Source organism: Enhydra lutris, unplaced genomic scaffold (assembly GCF_002288905.1).
Source record: "Enhydra lutris kenyoni isolate GAN:26980312 unplaced genomic scaffold, ASM228890v2 scaffoldscaffold21, whole genome shotgun sequence".
NCBI lineage: Eukaryota > Metazoa > Chordata > Mammalia > Carnivora > Mustelidae > Enhydra > Enhydra lutris.
The window spans coordinates 21,832,005-21,846,656 of NW_019154105.1; positions in this window are offsets into that span (position 1 = coordinate 21,832,005).

The following is a 14,652-nucleotide window of genomic DNA, read 5'->3' on the forward strand; positions in this document are numbered from 1 at the left end:
AGGGTGGAAGTAAGAGCCATGACTAAAAGACAAAACTTTTTGAAAGGGATTTGATCAGAGAAGTATTTTTGGAATGCTTTTGTAGAGAAGAGTAACACTCTAAATTGTAGTAGGAGACAAGAAAGAAGATACTTGTGGGATAAATTTGTAGATATGGTGGTGGAACGAAGAGGGAAAATGGCTTCTAATGGCTTCTACTTTGTCAGTGAGTTAAAAGATGAATATTTAGCTCAGATTAAAGGTGAAGGAGGTTAGGAGACAGAAGAAGGTATACCTTGCAGCATAATATGAGACCTAAAGAAAGCACTGTTAGACTTTGGCAGTTTTGAGGATGTGTTTAAAATGGGTAATATGAATTATTCAGGTCAGATGAGCAGTTATTTGCTAAAGTACAAATCTTGAAAAAGTTAATGGATATTGGTGTTTAAATCACCTTCATGTCTTCAGGTGAATTCTATCACTGCGAAATAAAAGAGATTTGGTAGGCTTTACAAAGAAAAAATGATAATTATGGAGCATGAATTATAGGCTAGACAAGGAATAATGAACACCAGAGAGGATTAATTAATAATGATAAAGTGGTATAATACACAGATTAGAAATCTTGATGAAATCAAAGAATCATTATAGTAGAGGTACTTCCATAAGTAAATTGGAAAATAGGATATAATCAAAAAGAGATATTTTTATACTGAGATTTCAGAGATAGATCAAGTATAATAACCTAAGCAAATGTATGTAACTTGATATAAACTAATGAAAACCTAGAAGTGAACTAGGAAAGTACATTACCACATAATATTTATTTATATTGTTTTTGATTAAGTACTATTTTCATGATTATTCTATAAATTTCAACAGAATGGCTAGAACGGCTAATTTAAGAGATAGGTGGTAAATTCAAATGTAAACAGGTTTGTGTAACCTGATGGCATGAGAAGGTAAGTTAGGATCCCTTAATATAGTAATGTTCCATGAGCTGAATATAAGAAGTAGAAAAGATCTCAACTATTATAATTTTAGAACAGTTTATTTATTTATTTTTTTTTTACAAAGAAGGAGATACTTGTGGGTTTCTTTTTGAAATTTAAGTAATACATTTGATAACTAAAAAGTATCATCTGGAAAAAAATGTCTTAAGAAAAATGTCTGAGTTTTGTTGTTTTTTTTAGGTATATGAGGAAAAGCAAACCTAGACATGCTTTATACTTCATTGTTCAAAAGTAATGGGAAATGCACCTCAGAGAGAACAGAGTAAACTCATAGCAGGTGCAAATCTTACTCCACACACATAAATAATCGAGAAATGTTTGGGTTTTTTAAATAATTCTGTATAATTTTCCTCTCAGTTCCCCCCACTGAGTGAGTAGAGAGGAAAAAACTTAAACCAAGTCAATTTAAAATTTCTTTTCTACTCCCTGGAATTGTGTGCAGCTTCTAATATCTTGTGTAATAGTAAGGATTTCATAGTTAATATCTGGTCCTCCTATGCCTTCAGCCTCAGTTGACACCACTGAAAGAGTCATCATCCCATCTGATCATCTTCATTCGTTCATTCTAGGGTCTCCACTTCATCTGATGTTAAAATATGAATACCCCTTTACTTCTAGCAGCATTTCTTGTTGGCATGCCCTTAACTGCCTCCACACCATGCTAGACCATGATGGTATCTCTGTGGATGTCACATGACATCTTGGTCATCACCACTCTTTAGTTCATATAATCCTTCAGCTACACCCATGCTATACCAGTGCATGTGAGAACCAAGTAAGTTCATTTCTAGATACATCACACATACATTCCTAGAATGGAGCCTTGCTATTTTTCAATGGTCCAAAGAGCTCGTCTTTTTTTTTTTTTTCCTGCTCTTAGATTAGATCATTTTCATTGGCTTTCTACTGTTCCACTCCACTTGCAGCTCATCCCATGTGAGGCTCAAAACCTTTTTCAAAGTAGTTGTACCACATCTAAATTATCTCTGTTTCCATTTTGATAATTTTTATATTTCATTCTCATCTAGTCTGAGCATGACTTGGTTTTTATATTGTAGATATTCTCCCCTATACTTCTTTTCTAGATAATGAATTCTATTTCCCTCCAATTACCGAACTTTTGAAACACAAAGGCAGTATTAGACCACGGGATTCTCTTAGCCATATTAGCCATTCTCTGAGTGAGGAAAGGGTCAAATTATGCAAGAAAACACAGGGAGAAATTATGGATTAATATTTTGGGAAATTGTGTATGGTTATGTGGTAATGATACAGAATTAATAAAGTTTTTTCAAATAATGTTTAAACAATCCAAAAATTCTGTGAAGAATTGTTATAAATCTACAAAAATAAACTGCAGATATTGGTTTTGAAGAGAGAGTTACAAAATAGGGGAGTACAAGCTCATAGAAAACAAGAAAGTATGTGCTATGATATTGTGTCAATTTTAATTAAACAATTACTAAAACCAGAGCAAAAATACAGGTAAGTATATTAGGTTATCTGTTCTATACCTAATAGATAATTGATAATACTGCATTTTTGTATTACATAATAAGCTATACTTAGGTATCATATTGTTTAGAAAGATAAGAAGGGTTAGCTTTGGCTCTGTCATAAAACTCTGGTCTAAAGTCCTATGAGGGGGCACCTGGGTGGCTCAGTGGGTTAAAGCCACTGCCTTCGGCTCAGGTCATGATCCCAGGGTCCTGGGATGGAGCCCTGCATTGGGCTCTCTGCTCAGCGGGGAGCCTGCTTCCCTTCCTCTCTCTCTGCCTGCCTCTCTGCCTACTTGTGATCTCTGTCAAATAAATAAATAAAATCTAAAAAAAAAAAAAACTTCAGTCATTATTACTTCATATATGCCCCCCTCCCTTTCAGGGACCCCAATTACACATGTGTATTCCACAGATTTTTCTCTCTCCATTTCATTTTGGATAGTTTCTAAAACTATCTTCTTAAGTTCACTGATCTTTTCTTCTGCAATATCTAATCTTCCATTCACTTCATGTGTGATAAAGATAGTTATAGGTTTGTGCATGTGTGTATGTGTGTGTGTATGCATGCATTTGAGTAAAAAGAGCCGAAACATAAAAATTACACATCTTAATAATGTTAATACTCCATAACACTGACTTCAAGTCAGAAATTAATACATTGCTTCATGAAGGCCAAAAATTCCATGGGTGACTCTAACATAGAAGGCTATATTTAGAAACAATGATTTAACTCATGAATTAATTATATCCCTTCGTTGTTGAGCCATATTACAATGGGATCCTACATTCTATTTTAAGGTGGATTTAAAATACTGAGATTAGTAAGTCCATCTTATTATATACAAATCATTCATACTTAAAGCCACAACTATATAAGCAAAGGATTGAAAGGTGATTTGGTTTGAAATTAAAAATATATGTAAAATAGATACAAATGACTAAGATCTACTTGAATGGATTAGTGAAAACCAAAGCAAAGTTATAAAAGTTGTAAAGATAGGAAAATTGTATCAGTAATCTCTGGCTAAAGAATGCAACCACAAATGGAAACTTCCTATCATCTATAATGAGGAGGAAACTGATGAGGTACATGCAATTTGTCTTGTTTAGAAAATTCCACTAAATATATGAATCTGTACACAAAGGTCATTGAAAACAAAACAAATGATATCTTAAGAGTAGCTATATTTTTAAAGGCAGCAGATTCTTTCATGCACATTATTACTGCAACATTTCTACCTTGCTACTAGTCTGCATTGTGGCCTCAGAAGTGCCACTGTCAGGTGATGTGTCTTCATGGTAAAATAAAATATAAAGAAACTCCAATGTACATTGACATATCCCTTAGACCCAGAGGTTTTTAACTTATTTTTTCTGTATGGAAGCACTTTTATTGAAAGCATATATACTTTCTTATTGTCAATAATTTTGATTTTGATGTAATTACATTTATACAATGTTTAGCACTCTGAATGGTGTCTGACTACCTTTTTTTCCATGACAAGAGGAAAGTCCTTATCTAAAATATATATTGAATATTTCATATCCAAATAAGGAAGAAATTTAACCATGAAGATGTCCTTAAAATTATAAGAATTTGCTTTTCTAGAAAGTAATTGCCATCTCCATACTTTTCTAACCTGCATATAAATAATTCTTGTTGGTGGAGCTCTAAATAAATAAACACACGCCAGATCAATCATTGCACAGATGGCACTGCATTTATTTTTGACCAAAGTTTCACTAAGTAAAAAAGAGGGTAACAATGGACCAAAATAAACTAATTAGACCAGAAGTCTGCCTATTTCTTCCTCAGGATATTAGACTACGAGCCTTGTAAGAGAAGAAGCTGGTTTGAATATTTAGAGGATAGTTAACAAAGAACAGCTCTGCATTTTGAACTAATAAATATCATTTGAACATTAAATAGACTATGCTTTAGAAACAACCTCTCATACTATCATTCCCTTCCTGTGTTTTTCTTTGAGAAGATGTATTTGCTTGGGATGCTAACTGAGGACAGAAGGTATATTTCCTTATCCACTTCTTTTGGGGAAATTGTTTTTACAGTAATTCATGTTGTTCTAATAAAATGACCTGGATTGGCATTACTGTTTTCAGGTGAGATTCTTAAGATTGGATTTCCAGGCTATTTAGCACTGAATAATTTCCAACTATAGTTCTAATCTGTTTAGACTTGTGAAGTCTTAAATTACCATCTAGGTATAAACGAGCAAACATTTCATTAAAAAATGAAGAGTTTTATGACAATACCTTTCCTTGGAAAATGGAGCCACCTGAGCTTTTCTAATAGCTGGTGACATCCATTAGTGGTTTTCTCTGAAATTGAAAACATTTTCCATCTGTTCATACACACTCATTACAAAGTAGTTAAGAGCCTGTGGGATCACAAAGGCACATTTTGGCAAATTACAAAATATCAAAATGAGTTATTGAAGAGGCAGCAATGACTATATAATAAGCTGCTCGAACTTGCAATTGTCTGGTTTTGTGTAAGAAAAGACATCTGTATGCTAAAACCTAGTTTACCTTTTTTTTTTCCCAATACTTGGGACTCTTCCATTTGATGGTATTCATTTCTGTGCCTCTGACCTAAATTCTTTCTTCTATGGGAATTTGTGTAATTTTGTGAATTTTAAAAATAAAGACTTTCTTTTTCAGTCTTCAGGGAAGTGCTGTTTCATGGATTCTCTTCAGAGGAACAAATTGATGCAATGGACTTAAATAAAGGCAGGAAAGGATTCAGGGGCTCACCAAGAAGAAAATCTTGATTGTTAGTCTACTAAATAATGGAAAAATCAAGGGTGCAAGTAATAGAGGCTTTTCATCTGGACATCTTCAGGAAGAGATGACATGGCCATCTCTGCTGGACACTAAAGACAGTCCCTTGCCAAACTGATGGGGAAAGTTCCAGCTGATCTTTGGCAAAAGTTTCAGTGATCTCTTTTGCTGCCTTAAGAATTTAGCTACGCACAAGTTGTGTATGTGTCACCTAGAACTTGAGACCTAAAGGAATGTGATATGTTGCAGCTAAAGTTCAACCTAAGGTGCAGAACAGATCATAACAATAACAATCTCTGTGAGACAAGAGAGGTCAGGTCTTAAACAGTAACAAATGAGAACTGAAAATGAAGCAGAGATGGAAAGAAAAATATGGTTCCAAAAAAGAAAACCTTATTTACTTTGCACTTTTCCCCAAGACTTATCTACAAATACTACATAGATGTAAAGCCAAAAATATTTTTAAAAATACATATATAAGTAATATTTATTTTGTTGTGTAGAAGAAACAATTAAAGTTTGATAAATGTTATTTCAGATTCAATCTTCATTCAGGTAATTTTGTCAATGCAATTTATTTGCATGAAATAATTCTATACTGAGAGTCTGTATTCATTTTATTCTTATTTCTCAAGAACTGAAAAGAAAAAAAGGAAGGAGAAATGGAGGGAGGGGAGTAAGTAGGGAGGAAGGAAGGAAAGGTGGGGGGACTAAATACTTAAGTTTATTCACGAAATTGTAATACCATTATCTCTAGCATTCACTATTTTACATCATGCCCCAACAATTTTTCAGTAGAGATACAAATCAAAGTGAAACTGAAAGAAGAATCACAAAGTATTTTCAGCAGCACTTCTCAGTGTTTGGTAGTCTTAGGCAATATGACCAAGCTTCATTCATTATAAAAACCAAATATTAGTTTTATCACTTTTACACTTTAATTTTTGTTTACCAATTAGATTTTAATGCCCTTCAATATTATAGAATTAGTTCAAATTGTTGTTAAAGAGGTAATATTTCTGCTATCTCCGAAATATTTCTTAAGAAAACAGAAAGATAAAAAACTATAGTTAAATACGAAAGAACTCTCATCAGAAAATAGTTGTAATTTTTGATGTATACCTGAAGTTCTGGCTCATGAAAGTATAAATATTTTCTTGTTTCTTTCAAGATGCTTTTTCCTTTCTTTATTAAACATTGAATATTTCCTTCTATTTTGTATACCCTTTCACTCAAAATGAGGAATCTAATATATTTTTCTACCACCTTGTCATGTCACTCTGTACTATTAATAAAAAAAAAAAACAGAAAAGTAAAAGAGAAACTACCTGCTTGATCACTCATTAGATCGCATTTACACAGTCAGTCTAATCTGAATGGAACATTCTTGGAATGAGGCTCCTTCATCATTTGTTTGAAAAGCACTGTGTGGTATATTTGCTCTCTATACAACTGTGAATAAGAAGAAATATTTTCTGATGAAATCTGCTTTGAATATTTTCAGGAAGATTAACCTTTAAAAATTGAGGATGTTTGTACTGAAACATAATAAAATCATTAAACACAGGTAAGACTACCTCTAGGCTGAAAGGGAGACTTCAGCCTCAAATTCAAGGCTGAACAGAACTCTGGTCCAGTCTGTGGTAAATGCCTTATGAATTTTTGTAATACTAATTTCAACTCTTCGCTGATGGAGGATAGTTCATTCTCACTCAAGATGGATAAGACCACATGCTATAAATTTGTATTTAGAGGCCATATTCCTCTGCATATTGTATACTGCACATTAGATTTGACTTCAAATTGAATTCAGTAGTAAAGTTGCAAAAATTGGTATAATCATATAAATTCTGCCTTTATCAGCTGTGATGACAAATGCAGTCTATATGCCAAAGGCTTAAATGAAATTGAGTTGAGCTTGATGGGAGTCAGGCAGGGGCCTAACAAGAATGAAGTAACTAGCCCAAAAGAAATTCAAACCACTTTTAAATCCACATTCTATTCACTACTTGTTTGGTTTTCATCATGTACTATTGAATTCTGAGCATATTTGCTTCAGACAGATGCTAGTGTTGTTTCAGCTTATTGGAACAAGGAACAGCAGGAGGTATGGATTAAGAGGAGCTATTGATAAACAGGGGTGGGCTGAATGAATTTTTAGCAGACTAAAGACAAATATAGATGGAGTATTTTTTGAGAATGATTTTAAATCTGTAGTATTGTTTTATATATATGACAACATTATTAAACAAGAGGGTGAATATTAAACATAATTAAAGTGAATTACATACTTTAACAGAAAACACATGAGCCAAATACTTCTGATCTTGGATACACTTGTACACTAAAATTATGTTATTTTACTATAATAAAATAGGTCCCCTTAAGTAAAACCCAGACATCTTCAGCATTTTCTACTGAAATATCCAAGCTTTACTTTCAATATTCTACAAGGCATAGTGAGCACATTCCTCAAGTGTAGATAGAGAAACAGATTCATACACACAAACAACTCTAACTAAGCATCAATAATAAATATTTACTGCTCATTATGTACATTTGTGAAAAGAGGTATAAAATGCTTTGAATTTGCAGTTAAAAGACCAGGTTTCTAGTCTAAAGTTCATTACCTACTGTTGATGGGAACTCAGAGAAGTAAATTAAACTCTTCAAATTGAAATTTGGACATTACAATAATTATTACATATAGTGGTTGTGAAAATGATAGTACCACAAATTCTTGCTTAAGTTGCTAGTAATTACTGTATATAAGAAATTATGAATGTCACTTATGAAATTAGTATAAATAAAACATTTGTGATTGAAGATAAGTTTGCTTATCTGAATTTTTTCTTAAATCAGATAAATAATAAAGTATTGTTAATAAGGAAAACTTTAAAAACCTATTGGTTGTCTGACAGAATTTAGGCATGATCTTTGACAGGGAATGGAAAGCATATGATCACTGTAAGGGCAGCAGATAGCCATTGTGTAGCAATACATCAGGAAAATGAAAGTTACTGATGAAATAGAAGAAGAGGGTTACCATGAAGGAAAAGAAACATTTTTTTGTCTAATTAAAAGAACAAAAGTGACCAGTAGTGACAAACTTTAATTCAAAAATAGCCAAAATAGAGGACTACAGATTTTGCAGATCACCTCTAGTTGTTTACACTTGTAATGAAACAGTGATATCATAGCTCCCTAAAAAAAAAAAAAAAAAAAAAGAATTTTGTTGCATTTTTTCTCATCAGAAATAACAATAATTACAAATATTACTATATAATGAATGAATGCAGGCATTAATTAAAAACCCCTATTCATGGGAAGCTTACTTTCATGTGCTCATTGCTTCAATCAACAAATGTATTACATACCAACTCTGTGCAATGTAATATTAGCTAATATAATGAAAGAGACAGAAAAAGTTATAAAAATTAAATCCATTAACAAATAACCTGCTAATTCTTCTCTTAATATTAAGTTTATTTGAAGAAAGTTAAATAAAGGTAGTTTAGAGAAGGCACTGGGCCCACAGACCAAAAGGCCTGAAGAGATTTTTATAAAAGGAAATAGACTATATTAGAATTCAGCAACATGAAAAAAGTAATTTTGAAAAAATTTAGCTGTCTCTTGTTCATTGTTAATTAAACACAGAATTGTCTGCTGCTCTAAAAACAATATTTTAAATATGTCTAGTTAACAAAACAACTTTGATATTAGTGAAAAAAGTATCAAATATTGAGATATCATATTTTAAGGAAAAGAAAAACGATTTTGAGTTCAGCAGATTTGATTCCATCTTGGTTTTACCATTGTAAAGAAAAAAATTATCCTGACACTTGTTAAAGTGGTAAGAAAGACTATTCTTGACTATTGTGGTAGGTGTCAACAGTATGGCAATAGAGAAGAGAAATGGAGCTCAACTCTGACTATAACAAAGAAAAGGAAATATAGCCAAAGAGCAGGCTGAAGCGGGTGTTCCATGGATGGAAAATTAACAAGGGGAGACATCAAACATGGCGGGAATTCTTGCTAAACTGATTTAGGATTTGTGCTGAGATCTGACCAATGATTTATACATCAAAGCCAAGGGATGAAGAATTTGATCAAATATCAAGGGTGGGGAATTCTCTCTAAAATCGCTTAGTAGGGGAGATGGGAGGGTCAAGATGGCGGAGAAGTAGCAGGCTGAGACTACTTCAGGTAGCGGGAGATCAGCTGGATAGCTTATCTAAAGATTGCAAACACCTACAAATCCAACGGGAGATCGAAGAGAAGAAGAACAGCAACTCTAGAAACAGAAAATCAACCACTTTCGGAAAGGTAGGACTGGCGGAGAAGTGAATCCAAAGCGACGGGAAGATAGACCGCGGGGAGAGGGGCCGGCTCCCGGCAAGCGGCGGAGCAACGGAGCACAAAATCGGGACTTTTAAAAGTCTGTTCCGCTGAGGGACATCGCTCCAGAGGCTTAACCGGGGTGAAGCCCACGCAGGGTCAGCGTGGCCTCAGGTCACGCAGGGTCACAGAAAGATCGGGGGTGTCTGAGTGTCGCAGAGCTTACAGGTATTAGAACGGGGAAGCCGGCTACAGAGACAGAGCCGAGGAGTAAGCTCTAAGCTCGGGGTTACCTTGAACCGGTCGCAGGCTCGGTCAGCTCGGGGCGCGGCCGGAGGCAGGGCGACGGGAGTAAATCGGCGCTGTTCTCTGAGGGCGCACTGAGGAGTGGGGCCCCGGGCTCTCGGCTCCTCCGGGCCCGAGACTGGGAGGCCGCCATCTTCATTCCCGCCCTCCGGAACTCTACGGAAAGCGCTCAGGGAACAAAAGCTCCCGAAAGCAAACCCGAGCGGATTACTCAGACCGGCCCCTGGTAAGGGCGGTGCAACTCCGCCCGGGGCAAAGACACTTGAGAATCACTACAACAGGCCCCTCCCCGAGAAGATCAACAAGAAGCCCAGCCAGGATCAAGTTCACCTACCAAGGGGTACAGTTTCAATACCAAGGAGAGCAGCGTAATTCCAAAGGAGGAGAAAGCGAAGCACGGAACTCATGGCTTTCTCCCCATGATTCTTTAGCCTTGCAGTTAATTTAATTTTTTTTCTTTTTCAATTTATTTTTCTTCTTCTGCTAAATTTTTTTAACTTTTACCCTTTTCTTTTTTAACGTTTTTTAACTAGTTTATCTAATATATATATATTTTTTTCCTTTTTATATTTTTTTCTTTATTGGTTTTCTTTTTTTAATTGTTTCTTCCTTTTTTTTTCTTTTTTCTTTTTTTTTTTTTCTTTTTCTTCTTTCTGAACCTCTTTTTATCCCCTTTCTCCCCCTCATGATTTGGGATCTCTTCTGATTTGGCTAAAGCAAATTTTCCTGGGGTTGTTGCCACCCTTTTAGTATTTTACTTGCTCCTTCATCTACTCTTATCTGGACAAAATGACAAGGCGGAAAAATTCACCACAAAAAAAGAACAACAGGCAGTACCAAAGGCTAGGGACCTAATCAATACAGACATGGTAATATGTCAGATCTAGAGTTCAGAATGACGATTCTCAAGGTTCTAGCCGGGCTCGAAAAAGGCATGGAAGATATTAGAGAAACCCTCTCGGGAGATATAAAAGCCCTTTCTGGAGAAATAAAAGGACTAAAATCTAACCAAGTTGAAATCAAAAAAGCTATTAATGAGGTGCAATCAAAAATGGAGGCTCTCACTGCTAGGATAAATGAGGGAGAAGAAAGAATTAGCGATATAGAAGACCAAATGACAGAGAATAAAGAAGCTGAGCAAAAGAGGGACAAACAGCTACTGGACCATGAGGGGAGAATTCGAGAGATAAGTGACACCATAAGACGAAACAACATTCGAATAATTGGGATTCCAGAAGAAGAGGAAACAGAGAGGGGAGCAGAAGGTATATTGGAGAGAATTATTGGAGAGAATTTCCCCAATATGGCAAAGGGAACAAGCATCAAAATCCAGGAGATCCAGAGAACCCCCCTCAAAATCAATAAGAATAGGTCCACACCCCATCACCTAATAGTAAAATTTACAAGTCTTAGTGACAAAGAGAAGATCCTGAAAGCAGCCCGGGAAAAGAAGTCTGTAACATACAATGGTAAAAATATTAGATTGGCAGCAGACTTATCCACAGAGACCTGGCAGGCCAGAAAGAGCTGGCATGATATATTCAGAGTACTAAACGAGAAAAACATGCAGCCAAGAATACTATATCCAGCTAGGCTATCATTGAAAATAGAAGGAGAGATTAAAAGCTTCCAGGACAAACAAAAACTGAAAGAATTTGCAAACACCAAACCAGCTCTACAGGAAATATTGAAAGGGGTCCTCTAAGCAAAGAGAGACCCTAAAAGTAGTAGATCAGAAAGAAACAGAGACAATATACAATAACAGTCACCTTACAGGCAATACAATGGCACTAAATTCATATCTCTCAATACTTACCCTGAATGTTAATGGGCTAAATGCCCCAATCAAAAGACACAGGGTATCAGAATGGATAAAAAAACAAAACCCATCTATATGTTGCCTACAAGAAACTCATCTTAAACCCGAAGACACCTCCAGATTTAAAGTGAGGGGGTGGAAAAGAATTTACCATGCTAATGGACATCAGAAGAAAGCAGGAGTGGCAATCCTTATATCAGATCAATTAGATTTTAAGCCAAAGACTATAATAAGAGATGAGGAAGGACACTATATCATACTCAAAGGAACTGTCCAACAAGAAGATCTAACAATTTTAAATATCTATGCCCCTAACATGGGAGCAGCCAACTATATAAACCAATTAATAACAAAATCAAAGAAACACATCGACAATAATACAATAATCGTAGGGGACTTTAACACTCCCCTCACTGAAATGGACAGATCATCCAAGCAAAAGATCAACAAGGAAATCAAGGCCTTAAATGACACACTGGACCAGATGGACATCACAGATATATTCAGAACATTTCATCCCAAAGCAACAGAATACACATTCTTCTCTAGTGCACATGGAACATTCTCCAGAATAGATCATATTCTCGGTCCTAAATCAGGTCTCAACCATTATCAAAAGATTGGAATCATTCCCTGCATATTTTCAGACCACAATGCTCTGAAGCTAGAACTCAATCACAAGAGGAAATTTGGAAAGAACCCAAATACATGGAGACTAAACAGCATCCTTCTAAAGAATGAATGGGTCAACCAGGAAATTAAAGAAGAGTTGAAAAAATTCATGGAAACAAATGATAATGAAAACACAACGGTTCAAAATCTGTGGGACACAACAAAGGCAGTCCTGAGAGGAAAATATATAGCGGTACAAGCCTTTCTCAAGAAACAAGAAAGGTCTCAGGTACACAACCTAACCCTACACCTAAAGGAGCTGGAGAAAGAACAAGAAAGAAACCCTAAACCCAGCAGGAGAAGAGAAATCATAAAGATCAGAGCAGAAATCAATGAAATAGAAACCAAAAAAACAATAGAACAAATCAACGAAACTAGGAGCTGGTTCTTTGAAAGAATTAATAAGATCGATAAACCCCTGGCCAGACTTATCAAAAAGAAAAGAGAAAGGACCCAAATAAATAAAATCATGAACGAAAGAGGAGAGATCACAACGAACACCAAAGAAATACAGACAATTATAAGAACATACTATGAGTAACTCTATGCCAACAAATTTGACAATCTGGAAGAAATGGATGCATTCCTAGAGACATATAAACTACCACAACTGAACCAGGAAGAAATAGAAAGCCTGAACAGACCCATAACCAGTAAGGAGATTGAAACAGTCATCAAAAATCTCCAAACAAACAAAAGCCCAGGGCCAGACGGCTTCCTGGGGGAATTCTACCAAACATTTAAAGAAGAACTAATTCCTATTCTCCTGAAACTGTTCCAAAAAATAGAAATGGAAGGAAAATTTCCAAACTCATTTTATGAGGCCAGCATCACCTTGATCCCCAAACCAGACAAGGATCCCATCAAAAAAGAGAACTACAGACCAATATCCTTGATGAACACAGATGCAAAAATTCTCGCCAAAATACTAGCCAATAGGATTCAACAGTACATTAAAAAGATTATTCACCACGACCAAGTGGGATTTATTCCAGGGCTGCAAGGTTGGTTCAACATCCGCAAATCAATCAATGTGATACAACCCATTAATAAAAGAAAGAACAAGAACCATATGATACTTTCCATAGATGCTGAAAAAGCATTTGACAAAGTACAGCATCCCTTCCTGATCAAAACTCTTCAAAGTGTAGGGATAGAGAGCACATACCTCAATATTATCAAAGCCATCTATGAAAAACCCACCGCAAATATCATTCTCAATGGAGAAAAACTGAAAGCTTTTCCGCTAAGGTCAGGAACACGGCAGGGATGTCCGTTATCACCACTGCTATTCAACATAGTACTAGAAGTCCTAGCTTCAGCAATCAGACAACAAAAGGAAATTAAAGGCATCCAAATTGGCAAAGAAGAAGTCAAACTATCACTCTTCGTAGATGATATGATACTATATGTGGAAAACCCAAAAGACTCCACTCCAAAACTGCTAGAACTTGTACAGGAATTCAGTAAAGTGTCAGGATATAAAATCAATGCACAGAAATCAGTTGCATTTCTCTACACCAACAACAAGACAGAAGAAAGAGAAATTAAGGAGTCAATCCCATTTACAATTGCACCCAAAACTATAAGATACCTAGGAATAAACCTAACCAAAGAGACTAAGAATCTATACTCAGAAAACTATAAAGTACTCATGAAAGAAATTGAGGAAGACACAAAGAAATGGAAAAATGTTCCATGCTCCTGGATTGGAAGAATAAATATTGTGAAAATGTCTATGCTACCTAAAGCAATCTACACATTTAATGCAATTCCTATCAAAGTACCATCCATTTTTTTCAAAGAAATGGAACAAATAATCCTAAAATTTATATGGAACCAGAAAAGACCTCGAATAGCCAAAGCAATATTGAAAAAGAAAGCCAAAGTTGGTGGCATCACAATTCCGGACTTCAAGCTCTATTACAAAGCTGTCATCATCAAGACAGCATGGTACTGGCACAAAAACAGACACATAGATCAATGGAACAGAATAGAGAGCCCAGAAATAGACCCTCAACTCTATGGTCAACTAATCTTCGACAAAGCAGGAAAGAATGTCCAATGGAAAAAAGACAGCCTCTTCAACAAATGGTGTTGGGAAAATTGGACAGCCACATGCAGAAAAATGAAATTGGATCATTTCCTTACACCACACACGAAAATAGACTCAAAATGGATGAAGGATCTCAATGTGAGAAAGGAATCCATCAAAATCCTTGAG